Source organism: Haliotis asinina, chromosome 4 (assembly GCF_037392515.1).
Source record: "Haliotis asinina isolate JCU_RB_2024 chromosome 4, JCU_Hal_asi_v2, whole genome shotgun sequence".
Taxonomy (NCBI): Eukaryota; Metazoa; Mollusca; class Gastropoda; order Lepetellida; family Haliotidae; genus Haliotis; species Haliotis asinina.
Genome location: NC_090283.1, coordinates 20,887,781 through 20,913,471, shown reverse-complemented (window position 1 = coordinate 20,913,471; position 25,691 = coordinate 20,887,781). Strand labels below are relative to the sequence as shown.

Here is a 25,691-nt window from a genome sequence, read left to right as displayed (position 1 = left end):
TAGATTTCGCACTGATAATAAAGTAGAGTTATCTGTCTTTGCTATTTATCGCTTTAAATCAATAGAACAGTAAACACAACATCAAATACCATTGATTTATTCTTTCATAATTACATTGTCATGATTGAGCCAGTCATAAAATCAGGTCAAGTCAAGCCCTGATAGCGTCAGTGAGACTGACCACCCGATCGCCACTAGTCGCCTCTTACGACAAGCATGGATTTCAGAGGACCATTTCAAATTCGCATCTTCACTGGCGTTTGCAGAAGATAAATACTACTCTTTCGTTTGTTTTGTTTTCGCTTTGGAAAGTTCAATGCATTACAGGGAATTTCAACTGAAAGAATAATTGCCTACATATTCTGGTAAAATGTTTGGAGAGTCTTACTGTATCATATGAGTCGGAGAAGATAAGTAAAAAAAAGCACAAACATAAAGAGAGTCAAACTATCTATCGCGCCTTGCGTCCTTTTTTAAAAGTATGATCCAAATTGATAACTAGCTGAAGATCACAGTGCTCATCCTCAAGCCATTTTCACATTGTTTTAAAGATATCTGTATTACATTTAAAGATATCTGTATTACATTTAAAGATATCTGTATTACATTTAAAGATATCTGTATTACATTTAAAGATATCAATAATGACCTAAAGAAATATGTAAATGATTGAAGATGTCTCTAATCAATCAGTCTTTATATCAGTACGTAAAAGGCCGCAGGCCTGCAGTACATTTAGAGTTTACACGAGTAAATAGAAGTCATTTAGAAATTCTTCTCTGTAACAATACTTTGTTTTAGTCTCATAGCGAAGTAGATGTACATTGCCAGAATCTGTAATAGTGATGTGACAGTATCTGTTAATAGTGAAATTAATGCTCTTACACTTGGGTGCTTATGAAAGTATGGTTTTTGGTAGCTTGTTCGTAGAGTCGTATAAGGTACAAAACGTGACCTGGCATATATACAACCATGTGTTACTTCTTACACAGCCTTAACTCTGGAGATAAATATGATTCCAACTGGACGACACTTCAACATCTTGCTATGAGGTGGACTCTTGTAACTGTAGAAAGGGTTGTAGCAACCGTAGCGTATGGCAAGCTTTTTCCACTTTCTTTGAAGACTCAATTGAATCGAAGATATATTCAATTGAAGATATCTAGAACTGAGGTATGCTGTCTGCTCTTCATACTGATCAGAATCATCTAAACTTTCCCATGTGACTGTTGCCTGATGTACTTTCTGAGGTCTACGTCACCTGTTTCCGGTTCTTCTTTAACCCTTTTACTCAAAGTTGAAATGATAAGTACAATACATTTACTGATTCTCGGCTTTCTTTTGCCCACAAACTCTCTTTTGTAAAGGTCTAAAACTGCTCTTTTTCTGTGGGTCCCATTTTCACGTGATGGGATGGAGAAGTGCAAAGTGGAGCATACATTTCAAAATTGCGCTCTGATTTCCTGAAATGATTAAGGCAACAACACAGGCATTCTGAAAATACATGATGGCAAGTTATTGGTTTGGGTGATGCAGGAGTGTCCCGTCGTAACATTGGTGATTTGGTCTGTTAGTCCACTTAATCTTGTGCCCTACGAGGAACCACGTAGTCAAATGTGAAGGGAAGTGTCGTCCATGCCCTGGCAACACCGATGACCATGTTGAGTGAATGAGTGAGTTAAGTTTTACGCCACACTCAGCAATATTTCAGCTATATGGCGGCGGTCTGTGAACAATGGAGTTTGGACCAGACAATCCAGTCATCAACAACATTAGCATCGATCTGCACAACTGGGAACCGATGACATGTAGGTCAACCAAGTCAGCGAGCCTGACCACCCGATCCTGTTAGTCGCCTCTTACGATAAGCATAGTCACCTTTTCTGGCAAGCATGCGTTGCTGAAGGCCTATTCTACCCCGTGACCTTCACGGGTCGAGTGTGTATTTGAATAGAAACTGACGCCATTAATGTAGAATTGAGTTTCACTTCAATTGTTTATTTACTGTTACAAATACTGGCGTCAATTGAGGTATCCATGACGGATAGTAACAGAACTTTAGCCAATGACTTTTATCTTGACTGTCACAGTGGTTATTTTGAAATCTTAGGACGAACACTGAATGCTTCTATTCACGACCTTTGGGTAAAAATTAATTAACACATTAATTATCAATACAAGAATACAAGACCACGCCTAGAACATATTAATGGGTCACTCGCTAGTTGGCGAAGGAGAAATTGGATTTTGGTTGGGAAGATTGCCATTATCAAAATTCTAGCAATCTCTACGCTAGTACATATTTTCTCTACACCTCCTAACCCGCCAAACCTATTAATCGATGAACTCGCTAAAATAGTCTATAGAATTATATGGAATGATAAAAATGATGTGATATAAGGTCAACTATCACCAGAAGTTACGAAGATGGGTCTAAGAATGATTGGCATTGAATATTCCATCAATGCTTTGAAGTTGTCATCATCGAAATGTCACTTAAGGAAAACGCCAAGCTTTAGTAACACCATTTCCATAAATTTTATACATTCACTTGACTCTAATGCTGTTGATTGCCTATCTGCCAACGACAATCCATTTTGGATATGTTTATCTGCTTTGAGAGTACTTTCATGAAAAGCACGCCTTTGACAGTGACAAGTTAGACTAAATTTTGGGTTAGTTTTTGGCTAAATCATTTCTATGAACCCGCATACATGATAAAAATACGATGCTACTAGATATTTGTATAGCGCCGATATCTAGTTAGTTCAACTGCCAAAGGGCGCTTTGTTTTTTCCTTGATCATTGGATGTCCATCACAAAGGCACATAGTATTTACAATCTCAACTGCCTCGGGACCATACAACTCTTGCAGCCTACCAGGCGTGCCGAGTTAATGTGGCTTTCCCATCCTTACGGATGGACTGGACAGATAGTCACATTACTTTGTCCATGTTTACTGCACGCTGCTATACCCGCACCTAGGTGAAAATTGACCTTTTAAACTGATCATCAGTATGGTTTGATTGCGATACATGTTTGGAGTGTAGTCAAGCAATAAATTCTAAATTGCATCATACTTCTAGCCAAAAGATTCATTTAAGTTTCAAGTACTATACATGCGCTGTCTTTTGAGGTATTTCTCAGGTTATTAAAACATATACGTACAACCGAAAAGTTATCAGCTTGGGAAAACTTCGATCCCTATATAAAGAATTGGAAACATTTTTCTGCTGTTCTAGGACTGAGCACTGAAGCGCTTTTACAATATTCATTGCTATTTCCAATCTCCTCTCACTCCATTCACACTGGTCAGCCTTATTTCTTCAATCGAATATACCCTCTACAGAAACTGTCATGCTATGTATCAATTACCTATATGTCTATATATGTGAAGGATGCGATATAATTATATTGCCTTTCATGCCATATCGTAAATCGTAAATTCAAAGAGGCTATTAAGGTTCTCCACAGTCAAATATTAAAATCAGTATTCATTTTCCTCTCACAGACTAGAAATCGCCCCATTCCTATTTGTAACCAGGAAAGGGTACATCATCCTATATTTCTGTGGAGAAAGCAAATAGTTTCATATTGGTTTTAACGTGCTGCTAATGTGGCGTGAAATCAATACCGCTTCTGTTTAACATGTGTTTCGTAGAGCGATTTAGTTCAGCAAAACACCATCACGACACAATTTGCACGAGGAAATTGAACTTTTCAGTATTTAGACGACAACCTGTTTCCATCTTGTTTCAAATGAAACGTTCTGGAGGGTGTTCCCATATATGCAAATTAGGGTCATTTGTCAGGTCGTGGTTCATCTAATACTTGTCAAGCAGTGGGACATCTATACACATGGAAAAAGTATTGCAGCACCTTGTTTCTCTTATGAGCAATTTTATTGCGAAGTATGGAAGTGCAATGCTGCCAGTTGATGCACATGGTAATACATTGTGTAAAGAGTGTATTTGAGGGTGAGTATAGGTTTACATCACACTTAGCAATATTCCAGTCATAAGGCGGCAGTCTGTAAATTCCCGTGTGGACCCGGGATAGAATGTGTCCACATCCCCATTGCTTGTCGTAAGAGGCGACTAAATTGGGCAACCTGTTTGCCGTGGGTTGCGTCCCGTGTCGGTGGAGGACGGGATCTTGGTGGTTGAGGGAAGTTGGGCATTTAACTGCGTTCCATTTGCCCAACATACCACTTCGGCCCTTACTTCACCTAGACTGGTGGTTGAATGGGCCTGATTCAACCAATCGGCTGGTCATGCCAAGCCCTGTGCATAGACTACATGTGTCATTGCAGAAATCTGATTTGGAATTATTTTGAAGTTTGGTCTTGGCACTAATGGTAATCTGTAAATTTTAGTATTGTGAATTATGATCATATGAACTTTGCCTAGAGTCTTGTGCAGAAGGCGATGGCTCAAGGGCCAATCTGGTAGATTAATTTCTTATAATGCTTCTACTGGAGTATATCATCCGGGTATCCTTGGTGCTGCAGGCTGGAGGCCCGCTTGTTTTCGCATTGTCCTTGTGATATTCCGTGGTGGGTGGGGAGCTCGGATGATGAACCAGATTGAACTAACCATGGCTTATGAAATTCCACCCAAAAAACCCAAAACGTTTACTTGAAACTGACCCTGATGATACTGACAATAGACCGTCTGCATTGATTGAGTATTGGCCGCGTTTCGTTGTGATTGAGACTCCTGACAAGACACCCTTAAAGTTTAACCCCTTTGCTGTGTCCAAAGGTATTCAAGGTATTGCTGGAGATGTGAAAAACATTAGACGATTACGTTCGGGTGCACTGTTGAATGTAGTAAAAAACAACAATCTAACAACCTGATGAGCATCAAATCTTTCGTGGGCATTCCGGTCACAGTGTCTGCTCACAAAACCCTGAACACAAGCAAAGGTATCGTTAGGGATCGAGACCGATTGTTTGACGATATGTCGGAACTTGATATAGGATCTGAAATAAAGGATCAAGGTGTACTCTACGTCGAGCGCTTTTCAACTCGGAGAAACAACGAAACCATCAAAACCAATGCGCATCTGTTTACTTTTTCCTCTCCAAATGCACCTAAATCAGTGAAGGCAGGCTACTGTAATATTCAGGTTGATACCTACATCCCTAACCCGCTCAGGTGTTTTAAATGCCAGAAATATGGACACGGTGTATCTACCTGCACATTGTTGTGTGTGCTCACTGTGGTGAGAAGACACACACAACAGAAGATTGTGACAGTAACTTTAAAAAATGCACCAACTGCTCAGGCGACCATTCATCTTCGTCAAAACAGTGTCCAATATGGAAATAGCAAATGGAAATAAACAGAATAAAGTATACCCAAAACATCTCTTTTTCTGAAGCAAAAAAAACTTGTGAAGGGATCTGACCTTACAGAAAGTTATGCTACACTTACAAAACCACCATCTGAGTCCAGATCTAAAATAACAAAATCACCTAGAGGCTGCCAAACTACCTTGACTTGGGTCAATTGCGATTCTCCACAGCTTTTATCCGCTACTATGTCATCTCAGATTGGGGAATCACTTCCTAGTACCTCAAAGTCTTAATCTGATAACAAAGCATCATCTCAGTCACACTCAAAGTCTCAGTCGACAGCTGATAGTCAGCAAACGGTAACAAGTAAACTGAAGCCAAAGCCTGATGCTTCAAAACAACAAAGTGGCAGAACTCCTAAAGGGTCACAGAACAAAATTCAATTGTTCAATAAATATGGGTCTCTTGAAGACATGGACGTTTCTGAAAACGTCAATTCTAGGGCACATAGCTTGTCTGTCGCCCTCCAAAAGAGTGCGGGGGTAGATCCCCAATAAATCCTCCCAAAAGATTCCAATAATATTGTACAGTGGAACTGCAGAGGATTGAGGACTAATTTACATGAATTACAGCTATTAGTCCAAGATTTTATACCTTCAGCGATATGTCTCCAAGAGACATATTTAAAACAAACAGATACATTTGACCTTCGTCATTTTAATGCATATCATTCGTTTTCACCTCCGGGTGATAGAGCCACTGGTGGGGGACTGGTGGGTCATCCATTCTAGTCACACAAAAAGTTATTCAAAGCCCTGTTTCAGTTAATACTAATATGCAGGCTGTTGCAGTGAGAATTACTTTTCATGTAGCGTTTACGCTATGCTCACTCTATATTTCGCCGTCTTCGACGTTTGCCCAAACTGATTTTCAAGCTTTATATGACCAACTCCCGAAGCCCTGTATTATAATGGGAGATTTAAATGGCCACAACCCACTCTGGGATAGTGTAACTACAAACACTAAAGGTAAATTGTTGGAGGACTTTTGTTCTGACAATGATTCATGCATTTATAATGATGGTTCCAACACAATCATATTTACACTCCAGTACAGGGACTTATTCTGCTCTCGACTTGTCACTCACAAATTCAGAACTACTTAGTGAATTCGAATGGTCAGTCCACGATGACCTCTGTGGATGTGACCATTTTCCTACTATATTAAAAGCTGTAACTCCATCTGATGTTCCTTCATCATCAAGGTGGAATTTTAAAAAGGCTAACTGGGCTTTATATGAAACACTGTGTGCTGAAAAGCTTAAACCTCAATGTTTTATTGACGTTCCTGTTGCTATTAAGTGCTTTTCTGATGAATTGAACTCCATAGCTGATGGGTGTATACCAATTTCCTCTGCAGTTCCACATATTCGAAAACCGTGGTTCAACGATGACTGCAAACAAGCTAGGAAGGCAAGGAAAAAAGCAGAACATTATTTCCGTCGCCATCCTATGGTACATAATTTTAAATGCTAAAGCACGGCGTACTTTTAAACAGAACAAACGCCAATCTTGGCAAAATTATGTATCTAAAATATATTCTCGGACACCCATGTCCAAGGTATGGAACATGGTCCAGACAATTAAAGGTAAAGATACTAAATCTACAGTCCATCATCTTAAACATGGGGATCAGTTACTTACTGATGAATCAGATATTGCTAATAAACTGGGCGAAACTCTTGCTAAACATTCTTCCTCTTCTGATTATATACCTAAATTTCAGCAATATCTGATATCTGATAATGGGGAAGATTATAATGAAACTTTTTCTTTTCTATTCATGAACTCCATACTGCTCTTGATCAAGCTCATGACACTGCTACAGGAGCTGATAACATATATTATCAACTCCTGAAGCACTTACCAGAATCCTGTTTAGAGACGCTCTTATATATTTTTGATGATATTTGGACTTCAGGTAAATTTCCTTCTTCATGGCGTGATGCTATAGTAGTACCAATACCTAAACCTGGACGTGATCATACGGATCCGTCCAATTATCGTTCGATTTCATTAACAGGCTGTGTTTGTAAGACCATGGAACGCATGATAAATAATCGACTTGTTTGGTATTTGGAAACTAATAACCTTATCACAGATATACAATGAGGTTTCCGGAAAAAACAGAAGTGCTGTTGATCACTTAGTGCGTTGAGAATCATTTGTGAAAAACTGGCTGATTAATAAACAACATGCAGTGTCTATCTTTTTTGATATTGAAAAAGCATATGACACTACTAGGAAATGTGGCATTTTACGAGATTTACATGACTTCGGGTTGCGAGGTCGTTTGCCTGAATTTATAGCCAACTTTTTAAATGACAGACAGTGCCAGGTCCGTGTGGGTTCTATCCTGTCTGATCATTCCAATCAGGATCAGGGTGTTCCACAAGGCAGTATTTTGTCTGTCACTCTTTTTAGCATCAAGATCAACAGTTTATCAAAAGTTTTAAACGATTCAGTTGATGGATCATTATTTGTGGATGATTTTAATATATCTTGTCGAGGTAAAAATATGCATACCATTGAACGGCAACGGCAGTTGTGTTTAAACAAGATAAATAAATGGTGTCTTGAAAATGGCTTTAAATTTTCTAAATCAAAAACTAACTGTATACATTTTTGTCGTAAATACAAACCACATAAAGACCCTGAACTATCCCTAGATGGCACGCCGATTAAAGTTGTGAAGGAAGCCAAATTCTTGGGTCTAATCTTTGATTCACACTTAACGTTTTTACCACATATTAAATCACTTAAAACAATCTTAAACTTCTTGATTCTGTCCACCACCAAGCTTTAAGACTTTGTCTTGGGTCTTTGGGTCTTCACCTATTGACAGTCTTTACGTTGAGGCCGATGAACCATCTCTTGCACAATGTAATCCTGCATATAACTGTGTCTTCAATCCTCTTTATGAGGATTTGTATAGCAAAAGGTCTTCTCTTGTTCCACCTCTTGGGCTCAGAATAAAGCCGTTTATTGCTGCTGCTGGTATTGAGCTGGACAATATAGCTCCCTTCCGTCTTTTTTCCTCTCCCCCTTGGCAGTTGGTTAGGCCACAGGTTGACCTAACATTAGCTACATTTAAAAATCAGAAACGATTGAATTACAGTATAAACAAGAATATAATCAATTGAAACACACATATAATAATTACAAATCCTTATTTACAGATGGGTCCAAGGACGGTGGCGCAGTTGCTTGTGCTACTGTCATTGGATCCAGAACAATATCTTTTAGATTACCAGACAATAGCTCTATTTTCACAGCAGAAGCTAATGCCATATTAACAGCTCTTGAAATTATTGAACTGTATAATACTCTTGCTACTGGCCAATACGACATCGTCTTTTGTTGGTTACCGAGTCACGTAGGTATTTCTGGGAATGTGATGACCGATCTTGCTGCAAAAGCAGCACTCAACAAATCTGTTACACCACTTCTTATTCCATATTCACATTTCAAAGCTTGCATTAGAACGTATATCCGTGATCTGATGCAGAAGAAGTGGGACACTCAAGTAGGTATCAATAAATTACATGAAATAAAACCGTATATTGGTTGCACCTACTTGGGTTGTCAGTCCAGATTTGAAGAGGTCATCATGCGACGATGTCGTATTGGCCACACAAGATATACACATAAATATTTGCTTAAAGGTGAGGATCCTCCGTTTTGTATCCCTTGTGATGGAAGAATCACAGTCAAGCATGTCCTGCTTGACTGTGTTGAGTATTCCATCACAAGGGTTCAGTATTTTAATTCACGAACTCTGAAGGATATTTTTAATAACACAAGCTCTCATTTAATCATTGCATGTTTAAAAGAATTAGATTTATTGACTGAACTGTAAATAGATAAATATTTTATTATTGGAAGTTTAAATTCATAACTGTGCTTGTTAGTGGCTGTATGGTCAAAGGGGGTTGAAGTACTGTAAAACTATTGTCCCCCTGAGAGGGTACGTAAGTCCACAAACATTCAAAATAAATTCAAACTTCAAATTCCAGTTTTTAATCGTAGCATAAGTGTCTTTTTATTTGCATGGCTAGTTGTGCCCAAATTGCTGACGGCTGAGGGGATTATGTAAATCCGGCTAGGGTCCATGCAGGTAGCAAAGGTACTGTAAGACAATCCAGTAATCAACAACATGAACATCGATCTGGGGATCTGGGAACCCCGGAACCTTCACGGGTCCGGATGTATGAAGAAACTCTGATAACATGCTGATAACGTATATATATGCGCTATAAATAACCAGTGGCTGTTCAATCAGTCAAATCGAGCCTCTACTTTTTTTCAGGGATATCAGCCAATCCAAAACAATGCTCAGCTTTCGACACCACTGGCAACTTTTTACATTATTCATTTGCTCCTTGGTACTGACAGCCCTCGTCTACTTGAATACAGGAGTTAAAGGATATTTAAATTTGAATGTATTTCACGGAGTGAAAGATAAAGGCAAAACTTCGCCTGAACATCATCACATTGGTTCAGAAGTAGAATCCATTCCTGAGGAATATTTCGTTAAGCCGCGATGGGAAAAGAAATATTTCATCTACGACTGTTCCCATGGCGGCTGTGGTGGTCTTGCGGACAGAGAAGAAGGAATTGTAGGTGCTTACATAATTTCACAAGTATTAAACCGGAAGTCAACATGCTGGTACCATGTGATATCGGGAATTTTCTCCAGTCTAATAAGGTTGACATTCTGAAATAAATGGCCTGAAAAGTAGTAGATACTACCGAACTGACCATGAAGCATTTAAACGACATGAGAAAATTGCAAAATCACTTGATTTAGAAAAAGAATTTCCTTCTGATGTCACATATTTTACTGTGAATCAGGAAATGGTCAACTATCTAAAGCTGCATCCGCTTTATAAGAGGCTTCGGTGGGCATATAATCAGACAACAATTGACATATACCATATTGTTTTACGACGGCTGTTTACAATGAGACCTGAAGTTCAAGAAAAGGTTTGATTATTTCCAAACGTTAGCACGTGACAAAGGGAGAAAACTCGTGTGTGCATATGTTCGAGTTAAGGGCAATCCTACTATTCCAACGAATTTGTTAGTGTAGTGTGGTACTTCCTTAGTCACTATAACAACAGCGCTCTCTATCGGATTTTCGTGGCCACAGACTCCCAGGAAGTGCGACAGGATGCGAAGAGGTTGTTTCCTAGTGTCATCCAAGATTTGGAAGGAATATCGTTCATGTTGATCGTGACAATCACGGGAAAGATTACGCATGCGCCGGGTTTGGTAAAGTGATTCTTGATCAACAGACGATGTCATCATGTGACGTATTCTTTATGACAGACAGCGGACTTGGCCGTATCGCAGCCATAATGAGAGTGAGTGAGTGAGTGAGTTAATATTTAACGTCACATCGGCAGTATTGCAGTCATATCGTGACGAGACCAATCTTAAAAAGGAATCTATGTATATGATAAAAACCTGTCGACGAAGGACAGTAAAACAACTAGAATATCACAATAAGAAATAAAACTAGCGTGAAAAGTTAAAACTAATATCCCTATTCAGACAATACAATATAAAGACAGGCTATATAGATCACCATCAACTGACGGTAGATCACCATACTAGGGGCCATGGGGACTTACAGTACTTCTGCTACCTGCATGGTACCTAGCTGGATTTACATCATCCCCTCAGCCGTTAGCAATTCAGGAAATCTAGCCATAAATTAAAAAGACAAGTATTCTACGATTAGAAACAGTGGAACGTTTTGATGTACATTAAATGTTTTGGGTGTTACGTACACTCTCAGGAGGACAATAATTTTACAGTGCTTTATCCCCTCTCGAGGATACAGCCACTAACACTCTAAGTTACTAATTCAAACTTCCAAGAATAAAATATTTATCTATTTACAATTCATTTAGCAAATCTAATTCTTTTAAAAATGTAATAATTAAATGAGAGCTAACATTACTAAAAAGATCCTTCAAAGTTCGTGAGTTAAAAAATTTATATTCAATACATGACATGCTTGACTGTGATTCTTTCATCACAAGGGATACAAAACGGAGTGTCTTCACCTTATAATAAATATTCGTGAGTATACCTCGTATGGCCAATACGACATCGTCGCATGATGACCTCTTCAAATCTGGACTGACACCCCAAGTAAGTATAACCGATGTAGGGTTTTATTTCATGTAATTTGTTGATACCCACTTGAGTGTCCCACTTCTTCTGCATCAGATCACTGATGTAAGATCTAATGGTAGCTTTATAATCAGTGTAGGGAATAAGAAGTGGTGTCACGGATTTGTTGAGTGCTGCCTTGGCAACAAGGTCAGCCACAGTGTTACCAGAGATACCAACATGGTTGGGTAACCAACAAAAGACGTTGTCATATTGGCCAGTAACAAGATCATTATGCAATTCAATAATTTCGATTAAAAGTGGATGTTTGCAAGAAGTATTTTTAATAGCCTGAAGGCAAGAAAGAGAGTCAGAAAAGATTGCGTATTGTTTATGTTTAGGGTGTCTTTGAACATATTTAAGTGCTGTTAATATGCTTCTGCAGTAAACATAGAGCTGTTATCTGGTATTCTAGAGGATATTGTTCTCGATCCAGTGACTGTGGCACAAGCTACTGCGCCACCGTCCTTGGAACCATCTGTAAATAAGGATTTGTAATTGCTATATTTATTTTGTAATTGATTATATTCTTGTCTATATTGTAATTCATTCGTTTCTGATTTTTAAATGTGGTCAATGTTAGGTCAACGTGTGGCCTAACCAATTGCCAAAAAGGAGAGGAAAGAAGTCTGGAAGGAGCTATATTGTCGAGCTCGATGCTAGAAGCTGCTATACCGGCTGAAGAAATAAATGGTTTAATTATGTGCCCAAGAGGAGGAACAAGAGATTTTTGGTTATATAAATTCTCATAGACAGGATTGAAGACACAATTATAGGCAGGATTAGACTCGTTAGAATATAACTTTGTAACATATTGTAAGGATGATTTAATACGGCGGTGGGTAAGAGATGGCCCATCTGCCTCAACATAGAGACTGTCAACAGGAGAAGTTCTGAAGGACCATAGACAAAGTCTCAGGCCTTCGTGGTGGACAGAAGCTAGTAGTTTCAGGTTGCTTTTGCAGGCTCCACCATATACGATGGAGCCATAATCAAGTTTGGAACGGACCAGGGATCTGTACAGGTGAAGGAGGGTAGTTTGATCTCCTCCCCACTTTCAATTAGAATTTGAATTAGAAACGACTTTTAATAAATCCAACGCCTTCAGGCATTTAGATTTTTAGGGATTTGATATTGGGGGAGAAAAGTTAAATGAGAGTCGAAAATCAGACCCAAGAACTTGGCCTCCTTAAGAGGATGGGAGCGCCATTTAAAAACAATTCTGGGTCTTTATGCGGTTTGTATTGTCTACAAAAATGTATACAATTGGTTTTTGTCTTAGAAAATGTAAAACCGTTTTCAAGACACCATTTGTTTGTTTTGTTTAAGCACAATTGTAGTTGCCGTTCAATAGTATACCTATTTTTACCTCGACAAGAAATATTAAAATCATCCACAAAAAGGGATCCATCGATTGAATCATTTAAAACCTTGGATAAACTGTTTATCGTGATACTAAAAAGTGTTACAGACAAAATACTGCCTTGTGGGACTCCCTGATCCTGATTGTAATGATCAGACAGGGTTGAGCCCACTCGGACTTGAAATTGCCTGTCTTTTAAAAACTGTGATATCAAAAGATGTAAACGACCCCTAAACCGATGTCATGTAAATCCTTCAAAATGCCATGCATCCAGGTGGTATCGTAGGCCTTTTCAAGATCAAAGAAAATCGATACTGCATGTTGTTTATTTACTAGAGCATTTTAACAAAGGATTCTAGGCGTACCAGATGATCAATGGTACAACGATTTTCCCTGAAACCACATTGAATATTTGTGATAAGGTTATTGGTTTCAAGATGCCAAAATAATTTATTATTCACCATACGTTCCATGGTTTTACAGACACAGCTAATGAGAGATATTGGTCTGTAATTGGACGGAACTGTATGATCCCGGACAGGGTTTGATATTGGGACTACAATGGCATTACGCCAGGAAGTTGGGAAATTCCCTGATGTCCATACTGAATCAAAAATGTTTAGCAACGTTTCCAAATGCTTCGGGCAAATGCTTCAGGAGCTGATAGTGGGTATCATCAGCCCCTGTAGCTGTATCATGAGCTTGCTCAAGGGCAGTATGTAGCTCATGTATTGAAAATAATTCATTATAATCTTCACCGATGTCTGAGTTAAAATTTAATTTTTTCTTCTCCTGTTGTGTCTGACACTTTTGAAACTCAGGGACGTAATTGGATGAAGATGAATGCTTGGTGAGAGTTTCACCAAGTTTATTTGCAACGTCAGTTTTGTTAGTTAATATATTATCACCATCCTTTAGATGATGAACAGTAGATTTCGAACCTTTGCCCTTTATTCTTTTAATCATGTTCCACACCTTTGTCATTGGCGTGCGTGAATTTATTTTACTAACGTAATTTCTCCACGCCTGACGCTTATTTTGGCATTTAAAATTTTTACTTTATCTAGATTATGTACAGTGGGGTGTCGGCGAAAATACTTTTCAGCTTTCCTTCTACACTTTCTGGCCTGTTTACAATAATTATTGAACCAGGGTTTACGAATTTGAGGAACTGCAGAGGACTTAGGAACAGACTGGTCAGCAATTTCATTTAACTGAGCAGAAAACAACTGACTCTATCGGGTCTGATATATTGATAACATTTTCTGGTATTAATTTTTCCATACACAATGTTTCATATAAAGACCAGTTGGTTTTATTAAAATTCCAAATAAAGGTGGGTCAACCTCTAGGACAGTTGGGAACTGGTCACTTCCGCAAAGGTCATCATGACATGACATCAGTCAAATTCGTTGTAGAATCAGCGAGGGACAGATCAAGTGCAGAATAGGATCCTGTACCAGGATGTCAATAGGTGTTTGATTCGTCATTAAAAACACATAAGCTATTTTCAGATATAAAATTTTCAATAACCTTGCCTTTATTGTTTGTAATTGTACTTCCCCATAGAGGGTTGTACGCATTAAAATCGCCCATGATAATACAGGGCTTTGGTAACTGATCATATAGATTCTGAAGATCAGTTTGCTGAAGAGCAAACGAGGGTGGAATGTACAAAGAGCATAGAGTGATCGCAATGTGCAAGCTGAGATAAATAGCTACGGCTTGGAGATTTGTATTCAGGTGAACAGGGCTATGAATGATATTCTGTCTAACTAATATAGTTGAACCTCCAGTTGCTTTATTCCCTGGAGGAAAGAATGAATGATAAGAACCTTAAATCAATGCATCGGTATGTTTGAGATACGTCTCTTGGATACATAGTGCTGACGGTTTAAAATCTTGAACCAACAACTGTACTTCATTTAAGTTATTTTTAAGTCCTCTGCAATTCCGTTGTAATAGATTAGGTGAATAACAAATGGTGGTTTAAATATCTGAGGAACAGTAACAGGAGATACTGCTCTCCCTTTCGTTTTCGGTGAGTGACCACTTGGGTGGCCACCGGCGGTCACACGGGTGGATACTTCAGTATCCATATCTTCAAGCAATCCATATTTATTGTGAAGTAGGACAGAGTCTTTTAGTGCCTTCGGCAATCTATCTGACTGACTCTGCTTTTTCTTAATATCTACTTTGGAACACTTTGACATTTTCATTTGATGGGATTCTGTTTGTGTAGATGATGTTGTTCCTGTTGGTTTTAAAGATGGCTGTTTTGAATCTGGTGTTGCTTTTTGAATCAGTACTGTTTCGGAAAGGGGTGTTGGATGTTCCGATGTGAGTTAAATTAGTTTGACAAGGAACAGACAAGATGGACGTGCAGCATTTTCAGGTATAAGTAGTCGTGCTTGTTGTCTGGCATCAGAGTAACTGATTCGTTTCTCATATTTCAGTTTCTGCACACTGGCTTCATATTTCCACATGGGACAGTCTTCTGATGATGCCATGTGATCGCCTTTGCAATGTGAGCACTTAATGGTGTTAGTGCACATCTTCCCATCATGATCAGATTCTCCACATCTGAAACAAGTCAGTTTATTCTTACAAGAATTTTGCCCATGACCAAACTTCTGGTAATTGAAACAACGGGTAGGGCGTGGAATAAAAAGATCCACAGGCACAGAAAAACATCCAACCTTGATAGAACTTGGCAGTACTGGCGCGTCAAAAGTCAAAAGGTATGTATTTGACGGGAAAGCACGGTCATCTTTACGATAAGTAAACCGCTTGGCATCAATGACACCTTGACTTCTAAGCTCTGATACGATGCCTTCAATAGATTCATGAGCGAGGCTTCGGTCTCTATCACGGATAAGACCCTGGGAGAAATTAAGGGTTTTATGTGCAGAACAGGTAATTGGAATGTCTGCTAATTTGGTTGAAGTCATAAGATTAATGGCTTGTGGTTTCCTGGCACATTCAACCAAAAGACCTCCAGAGCGTAATTTTGTAACGTTTTTCAAGACACCGGCTTTACCTTGTAGACCCTTTTCCAAAAGAAATGGCGAGTAGGAAGAAAGGGCACGCTCACCCTTTGCTTCCAGCACCAGAAATCGTGGCCAAGTATCCCTTTCAGAATACAATAATTTGGTAACGATTTCATTTTCATCAGAATCAAGTTCAGAATCTGATTCTGAAAGATGACGTTTTGGTTTTTTTGGGATTGTGTTTACCCATGTTGAAATGTATATTGGTTCAGTAAACCTGTTCCCTGCCTGCCATGAAACGCGAACAAGGGCGATGTCATACGTAAGCGGACTTCCAGCAAACTGACACCAAAGGGTTACAGGAATGGTATACTGCAGTTAATCCACAGGAACAACCAGATTGGCCCATGAGCCACCGCCTTCTGGCACAGGACTCTAGGCAATATACTATCAGGAATAATTGTAATTTCAAAAAGCCAAGACCAAATAATATAATAAATCTGTGCAATAACACTCACTATGCACAGGGCCTGGCATGACCAGCCGATTGGTAGAACCGGGCCCATTCTACCACCCGTCTAGGCGAAGTCAGGGCCAAAGAGGTGTGTTTTGCAAGAGGAACGCGGTTCCAGGAACCTATTGCCCTCAGTCACCAGGATCCCTTCCTCCACCAACAAAGGGCCACAACCCACGGTGGACCAATATGCCCCCGGGTCTACAACGGGGCTGTTGGCGAGCTCTTGGCGTTACCCAGCACTCACCACGAGGAGGTGGCTTGCCACGGGTGCCCCATGATGAGAGGAACAGACAGAGACTTGTACTGTATGGCAAGCAATTCCGCATACAAGAAGTGCTCTTTCGATGATAAAGGTTTCGTTCCTGAGAACTGGTAGGCGTGACAGATACCAGTTCGCGTATACATCTGACGACGTTTGAAGGAGACATCAAACTCACACTTATGGCTTGAGGAACACTCTTTCATTTATTTCTGTTTGCAGTTATTTCATATCAATTCACAAATTAAATGTATATGACATGAAAGGTAATACACATGACATCATTGAAAAACAAACAAACAAAAAACCCCCCCAAACAAACAAAAAAACCCACCCCAACCAAAACAACAACAACAACAACAAAACAAAGAAAAAAACCCACCAAAGACAAAACAAACCAAAAAACCCCACAAAAACAAAACACCAAAGAAAGTGTATATGACAGCTGGGCTTTCCTTAATTGGTAGTAACCAACCACTCCACGTTCTTTTGTCATTGTTTTCAGTTTTGGAACATTTGACCACATTGTCCCTACATCAGTGTGTGAATTTTTTTTCAAAAGTAAACATTTATATCTCTAATTTCTGTGTTCTTTTACACACACACACACACACACACACACACACACACAGAGAGAGAGAGAGAGAGAGAGAGAGAGAGAGAGAGAGAGAGGTGAGGTGTAAAACAATACGAATTTTAATATAACAAGTCCAAAATAATCAATAATATGTATTGAGCAGACAAATATCAAGTTACAAAGATTCACAATAGAGGTTTCTAGTACAATGCAACTAAGTCAAATCTAAAGTAATGGATCACAAATATAATATCAACTCTGCAAAAGTCTTGGTTATCAGTGAGAAACAGTTATACTAAATGTTATGTTGGGTGGTGGGGTAGCGTAGTGGTTAAGGCGTTCGCTCGTCACGCCGAAGACCCAGGTTCAATTCCCCACATGGGCACAATGTGTGAAGCCCATTTTCTGGTGTCCCCCGCCCTGATATTGCTGGAATATTGCTAAAAGCGGCGTAAAACTTAACTCACTCACTCACTCACTAAATGTTATGCAGCAAGTGGTCTTGAATGTAGGTCAACGCTGACGAAGAGGCAGACAGTCAAAACACATACTCATATACAGAAGAGTGCCTAAAAACTCTAAAGCACCACATTAAAAAAGACAGGTCGCTAAAATACTAGGAAATGTGACCCATAATAACTACCACTTACCTTAATTACCTGTACAGTGAGTGAGTGAATGAGTGAGTGAGTTTAGTTTTACACCGCAGTCAGCAATATTCTCCCGTAAATAATCAAGTCTGGACCAGAAAATCCAGTGACCAACAACATGAAAATCGATCTGTGCAGTTGGGAACCGATGACATGTGTCAACCAAGTTAGTGAGCCTGACCACCCGATCACGTTAGTCGCCTCTTACAACAAGCATAGTCGCCTTTTATGACCAGCATGGGTTGCTGAAGGCCTATTCTACCCTGGGACCTTCGCGGGCCTGAAGTCAAATAGGTTGAAATGAAAGGCCACAAAGGCCGAAAAATAAAAAAAAATACATACTAAAATAGTGTAAATAGTGTTTGGTTTGTTATTGTGATTTTGAATAGAATTTGAACATGAGACTGAAATGTTTTCATTGTGAAGTGTCTTGACTAAGTATCATGACTAATCAGTACCGGATGTTTGTTTTTGTTGCTATGGTTGTTGAAAGTTTTTAATCCAAATCTAATTTTCCTCGAAAGGTTTGTGGAAAAGTCGGCTTCTGAAATCTTTGCTGCTTGGCGACTGCACAAAGACGGACAGTTGAGCCCAGAGTGTATGCCCCAGGTGTGTTTGAATGAACTTGTGTAAATTATGAATGAATGAACATTTGTGATCATATCTTGGTAAACACTGTGAATATTTAGCTGATTCAAGCAAAGAATTCTGTTTCGTAGAAGTTCTCCAGTTCTTTCGGGAATTAGTTGACAAATGTTGATAATCTAAGGATGATGCTCCTATTTTGTACATCATTGCAGATCTTGAAAACTTAGAAATTCATTTTCATTACAAATATCTCAGATATAATGTAAACCACAAGCAAACTCTCGTCGTCATATCAGCTACTTGTTCGAGGTTGATTTTTCTCATAAGCGACATCAAATTCGTTGAGTTTGGTTAGGTTGTTCACGAGTTCTCCATGTATTGTTCGTAAGGCCTTGTCTAGACCTCGCAGTTCCTGAACAGGATATCCCAGAACCTGACATGGGTTTGCTCCAGTATGTGGACAATGGTGCTTTGATTTTGTTTGATGACCCTTGATCATCTGTCACATCCTCGTGGCACCCAGCTCGGCCCGCGCCTTTTGCAAAGCCTGAGTGCATTTTCCGAATCTAGACATGCACAGATTAGGTCATCCTGGGGACAGCTCGCCTGTCTTTTCAGATCAGTTTGGACTGTGATGATGATAAAAGAGGAACATCGGTTGTGCCGTCATAAAAAAAAACGACCATCAACATCAGTGGGAACGAGATCCAGAGCATCAACGACAGCGACATGTTTTTCAGTTATGCGGACCTGTAGAGAACTACAAAATGGGAAAGCATGAAATACCAAGGCATTCATCTATCCGATTGTCTGATTGTCTGTTGACTCGGTAATGGGTATGCTTTTGAACAAGCCGAGGGGACATGAGGTTATAACTGGGGCTTTCAGGAAGTGACCTTGAATTCTGTTTGACTTCAACCTACTGGAGGGTCACGGACCATTTTGCCAAGTCCCACTGGGGAATATGAACAGGGATACGAACTCACGTTTAATGCTTACAGCAATGTTATTGCTATGGGGAGCAGTGGCAGTTACGCCATTGATAATATTTTACTGGAGCTCGACGAGGACACGAATCCCGAAAGGGCACAACACCTTCACAAACAGTATTCAGGCACGTTAGTCATCTTGTACGATTGCATGCTGCATGATCGGAAGATCGACACAAATAAAAGTTGTGGAATATCAATCTGACCGTGTCCGCTCGATCAATGAAGGACATTTTGAAAGGATTTGCACTGTTGCAAAGAGTCAGTGAAAACTATTGGAACCCCGAGATTACCAGTTGGAAGTGACCATCGAGGGCATGGCCAGAGGGCATGGCAAAACAGCATTTCAGGCAAGGCACTCAAGTTTACGACCTGTGGGACGAGACCCAAAAAATATCCGGTGCCAAAGCGCCCACCGGAACTCAACATGATCATCAAGAATCTCTGTTCTCGCATCTGTGATGCTAGGACAATAGCTAAAAACGAAATATGCACTGTGGATGCACATGCAATGCACGGACGACGAACGACAGTGAAAGGATTACCATTCAAATCACCAAATAGAGGTAGATTGAATTTATATTTGTACGTGCTAATGACACAGCTTAATATAGACGATGAAAGATTCGTGCGAGAGTTAAAATGTTTTGAATGGAACTTTTGATATTGATTTACCTCATGATCTGCACTGCACCATCGTTTGTGCGATCAGAGAGGGTTTGGCAAATTGTCTTTCGTGCTGAATATGTTGGAAGATTACTATTGGGACGCGTTTGACCACGTCATCGTTCCCTTGCACGTGAGGTACATGGAGAGAGCAGGAGCACACGTGATAGGTCGCTCTGTTTCACTGCAAAACAGGGATTCGTTTGAGGAATGCTTACGGGAAAACGACAATATTCCAAGCACACAAGAATGCATAAAAATCAGCTTGTTGAAATGAAACATGACGAGCCCCTGTTGAAAACGGACCAACCAAAATTGAAGCAAAACTTAAGCAAATTGAAGCATGTTTGAAATTTCTGCTGCATAAGTGTGTTTCATGTGCGTCATCACTACAATGCGTTACAAATCCCGTGGATCAACTGCGAGCCATGCAAGCCAAGTACACCAGCAAAAAAAACCAAACAAACAAAAAACCCAAACCAAACCAAACCAAAACAAAAACAAAGACAAACGCATGCAAACGTTCATGACGCTTGTCATGTTACCTACTTATCGGCAAACGACTCGTACCCTTGTACCACCCTATCTCAGTATATTACTTTTCTTTACCAGATCTGAGACTGGGAGCTGATCTTCGTTGTGCTCTGTTTAGCCTCGACATTAGTTATTGCCAAACAATTAGATTAAAAGATATCAATGTGTATATACTCTTCAAAAAAAGTAGGGCAACCTGAACTTTGAGGTCTGGAAGACAAAAAACCCATTGAGGAACCTTACAATGACATTTATCTTGTGTATGCAGCATTATTACACGTTATCACCACACGCACACACAATGCATGGAAAGGACGTGCACAACGTGGGAGCCACCTACGTACATTTCTTCCGATAATTTCCTTGCATCTGAGCTTTTTGAGGGTTTTCTGGTTGAAATCACACACTACTGACTGAAAAGTGTAAACCCGAAATTTTCATGTCATACTCCAGTCACCTAACAAGGGGGATAACTGAACGAACACCTTTGCTTTGAATGAAATCCATGCGGTGATACATTCTCAAAAACATTGGTTCAGTCCCATATATCTCCCAATTTCGACAATTGTACATTGAAAGTACAGTTCCTTTACTCTTTTTGAAGAGTTTATGAAAGAAGATGAAACGTGTACCATATCTATGCAAGGACGTAATTCCTGGAAAAAACCGAAACCTGCGGCAAAAAACGCACTATCGTGGCATACATATGATGTCCATTCTTAAAGGTTTCATCAACGACACAGGTGAAGTGTGTGTGTGTGTGTGTGTGTGTGTGTGTGTGTGTGTGTGTGTGTGTGTGTGTGTGTGTGTGTGTGTGTGTGTGTGTGTGTGTGTGTGTGTGTGTGTGTGTGTATGTGTGTGTGTGTTATTACCGTCGATGCCAAGGCTATGGAACAGACGTGGTCCAAAGTCATCTCATGTACCCGACTAAACAAGATTGTCTCAACAAACATCACTGACTTCCTCGAATAACAATTTAAAAATTTTAACACAGAAATTAGAGATATATTTATTTATTTTTGAAAAAAAATTCACACGCTGATATAGAGACAATGCGTTTAACTGTTCAAAAATTGAAAACAATGGCAAAAGACCGTGGAGTGGTTGGTTACTCTCAATTAAAGAAAACCCAGCTTTTGAGACTACTCAACATACAAGACGTCCAGCCTCCCTTAGTCAAAGAACCTAAACTCTGGTCTGAGGAAAGCTGGATCGCACTGCCGGAGGAACACAAAACCATCAAACCACAGTTCATGCTGATGAGAGGTTGACGAATGCCCGTCAATCAACCCATGGACATTTATACCAACAAACCAACGATAGCCAACAAAGGCGACAAGGAACTGAACGATCTGGAAGCCTCAAATTTGTAATCACGGCGAAAATGTCTCAGGACCAACAGCTGACGGATGGCACCAAGGAGCACATCCAACCTGATGTGATGCGACAAACAAACGAACGCTCCCGAGACTAACAGAGGTCGCGCCACAACTGAAGCATTTCTAACGTCTTTACAATACGGTATTCTCCTAGAATACCTGGTAACAAGTCTATATTTACAGCAGAAGCAAACGCTATATTAACGCCTTAAGGTATATTAAAAACATAAAGAATATATAGTGGAAACTGTCTAAACCGGCACTCATGGGGAATGAAGAACAAATCCGGTTTAGACAACATGCTGGATTGTAGAGCTGATGATAACAGTACATGCCATGTAAGGGACTGAGATTTTGTGCCGGTTTTGACAACTTGCCTTATTGGACAGATGTCAGTTTTGAAAGCTTTCTCTGCATAATCTTTTACAATTCTTTTTCGTGCCTTCAGGCGGTTTAATCTGTCTTGCATTCATCCACTTTTAATTGAAATTATTGAATTGTATAATGATCTTGCTACTGGCCAATGCGACATCGTTTCTTGTTGGTTATCCAGCCAATTTAGCATTTCTGGGTACACAATGGCCGATCTCGCTGCCAAGGCAGCACTCAACAAATCTGTGACATCCATGATCTGATGCAAAAGAAGTGGCACACCCAAGCAGGTATCGATAAATTACATGCAATAAAACCCCATATTAGCTACACCAAATTTCAAGAGGTCATCATGTGATGAAGTACTGGCCACACAAGGGATTCTCATGAAGCAGTCAAGCATGTACTGCTGGAGTGTGTGGAATATTTCAAAGGGACACCTATTTCAAATCACGAATGATGAAGGATTTTCTTACTAATATAATTTTTCATTATTGCTTTTGTTAAAGAATTAGATTTTTAAAATTTTTAAATATTTTGTAAATACGTAAGTTTGAAGTAGTGTTACGGTTAAGAATATACCATGACAACAACGTACGAAATGCCCTGTGAACCAGAAAAACAGAACAAAGACAAGTCATAAACGTTCAAATTCTGTATTAATATTATTATTATTATGCAACGAGAGCAAGGTATACAAAGTCACAAGTCAATTTCACATTACTGATTACAAATTCAATACAAGTGAGACAAAATCTAAGTCAGTGGGTCACAAGATATATATAGCAGCAAACTCACCAAAGTCTTGGTATGAGAGAGAACAGCTATGGCAAAATCTGAACAGAGAGATCGGTGCGACAGCAAATAATGTAGATTCAGGCGTTGACAGGTTTTGATGATCAAGTGTGGCAGTGATGTAACTCCAGCAAATATGAATGAGTGTCCCCCTCCACACGGCAACCAGCCTTTTCATATATTCTAAGTGATTTCCCGAAAGTTCGGGCACACACGACTATCGTCAACACCGAAGAATGCCCTCGAATAAGTCTCCCGTAAGTAAACACATAGAAAACAAGGAACAGATAAATTTCGAAAATCCAGAATCCCAAAAGTGTTGACCAGCTATTAAAACGAAATGTGACCCATCATATTTAATATTCAAAACACTAAATGTTGTGACAGAATAATAATTATTACTTAATTAATACCGAAAATATAAAGAAAATACACACTCGTAACAGTAGTAACTAAGATTGTTGGCCGCTGCATCCTCGAAGGGTGTGGTAGGTGGGTGGGGTTTAAAGTACTGTTAAGTTAGTATCCTCCTGAGAGGGTAGATAAGTTCCCAAATATATTTTAATTTTTTGGTGTGTCTTGATACATGTTAGCAATTTTGTCTTAGGTAATTGGCGGTGAAGTTTTACAGCTCTACTCAACTGAAGTCATTGATCATATCTCCCCTGGTACGTGAGAGAAGTTTTCAATTTGCGAGTGCTTTTCACAGTTTGATGTGTTTGATTGTCAAATTCTCATCAAGATACGAAACTCTAACAATACCTATCACATGCGACGAGAACAGCCCAATCTGAAGTCTTCGAGGAAAACATGTTACTGACTCAGCACTCAAAACAGGCTTTGATGGGCATCGTTGAATCCACAGAAGCGAGCATGTTAATATTGCATGCAATAGGCCTTTTAATGGACCTTCGACGTTTACATGGTGTTGTGTCAAGTATACACGAGAAAAAAACAACAACGAAATACTCAATTGACTTTAAAAGCTGTGATGTCTTTTGTGTACATAGTGGTGATATAGAGTATTTCGACTCTCTGCTTTCCCAGTGCTCAGCCTCAGGAACGGAACAGAGTTCAACTGTAGTACTAATGTTAAATATTCATTTGTTTTTTTTTTGTAAAAGCAATATTCTGACTTTAGGGTCATAGATCTATATTAGCCAACCACAAGGATTATGTTTCCTATGTCCTTAGCCTCACATTTCCTTGTTCACTTTGAGCTAAACAGATTGCCACAGGGGTTCTTGTCTATAAGATGTATGTTAATGTGCTCGCCTATGTAGTGTTCTGTTTTGGCATATCAAAACTGAACGGCACAAACGGTGAGTATAATTACTCAGTCAATACAATGAAATGAAAATACGTACCATAAAAGAAACTCTGCAAGTTTCCATTTTATTTCAGCTTTATTCATTTAGTTCATAGTAAATGTCAAATGGTAAATGTGTGTCGCATGGGGAGCACTTCAAATTTGGACTGACAACCCAAATATGCGCATCCAATATAGGGTTATATTGCATGTAATTTATTGATACCTGCTTGGGTGTCCCACTTTTTTGCATCAGGTCACGGGTATAAGATCTATTGTTGGCTTTGGATAACCAACAGAAGAGGATGTGGCATTGGCAAGTAGCAAGATCGTAATATAATTCAATAATTTCAATTTAAATTTCAAGTCATATCTGTATTTTTTTCAAATTGACTTCGAGTTGGTAATGGAAAGAATCAGTTAAGCGAGTAGAGGAGAGGACTATTTTGATGCAGTTTATATCTAAATCCTGCAAATTCGTTTTATGTGCAGGTTTTCTAACCTAGAGACTGCTTTGTATGTTTGATATTTGATACCAGAATAACTCATTTTAGGTAGGTAAAATATTTTCTCCTAATACTATACCTTATCCCATTTTTATGCCTTCATGCTGCACTAACGAGGCTGTTATAGTCAGTACATCCCTCTCAAGATATTGATTTATGTTCTTTTCCTTATTGAATGATGAAAGATATAAGTAGTAGTATACAGAGTAGGGGTCCTGGCTCACTATCGCTGGAAAGCGTGTTTCATACATTTTCACTCTTGCACTGATTATACTCAATAGAAAAATGGGGGAAAAATTAATGACAGATCGAACGTTATTAATTTTTGCCCCAGGCTGAAGCGAACTTTTGAAGTGAGATATTACACATCAACATATGTTGATCTTGGCAAAACAGTTTAACGTGTATCTCTAATGATTTCTTTGGTTTTCGTAATGAAGGATCGCTGGGCCTGTTGTATCCCTTGTTCTATGTACTTTTTTTATCGTCTTCGCTGATGGCAGTGCTTTTGCGAGACTTGGATCGAATCTCTTGTTTCATTGTTTTATATTTTGAGAGTTCACAGAGGATCAAATGAAACTCTTCATCTGAGACTTTATTGTCAGTGTGCGTGGTGGAGTGAGTGAGTTAATATTTAATGTCACATCGGCAATATC

General features: G+C 39.3%; 1 pseudogene; it reads left to right on the top strand.

The window, feature by feature from the left end:
• The first annotated feature begins 9,689 nt into the window (after positions 1–9,689).
• Positions 9,690–16,787, top strand: LOC137280836 (uncharacterized; annotated as a pseudogene).
• The last annotated feature ends 8,904 nt before the right edge of the window (positions 16,788–25,691 follow it).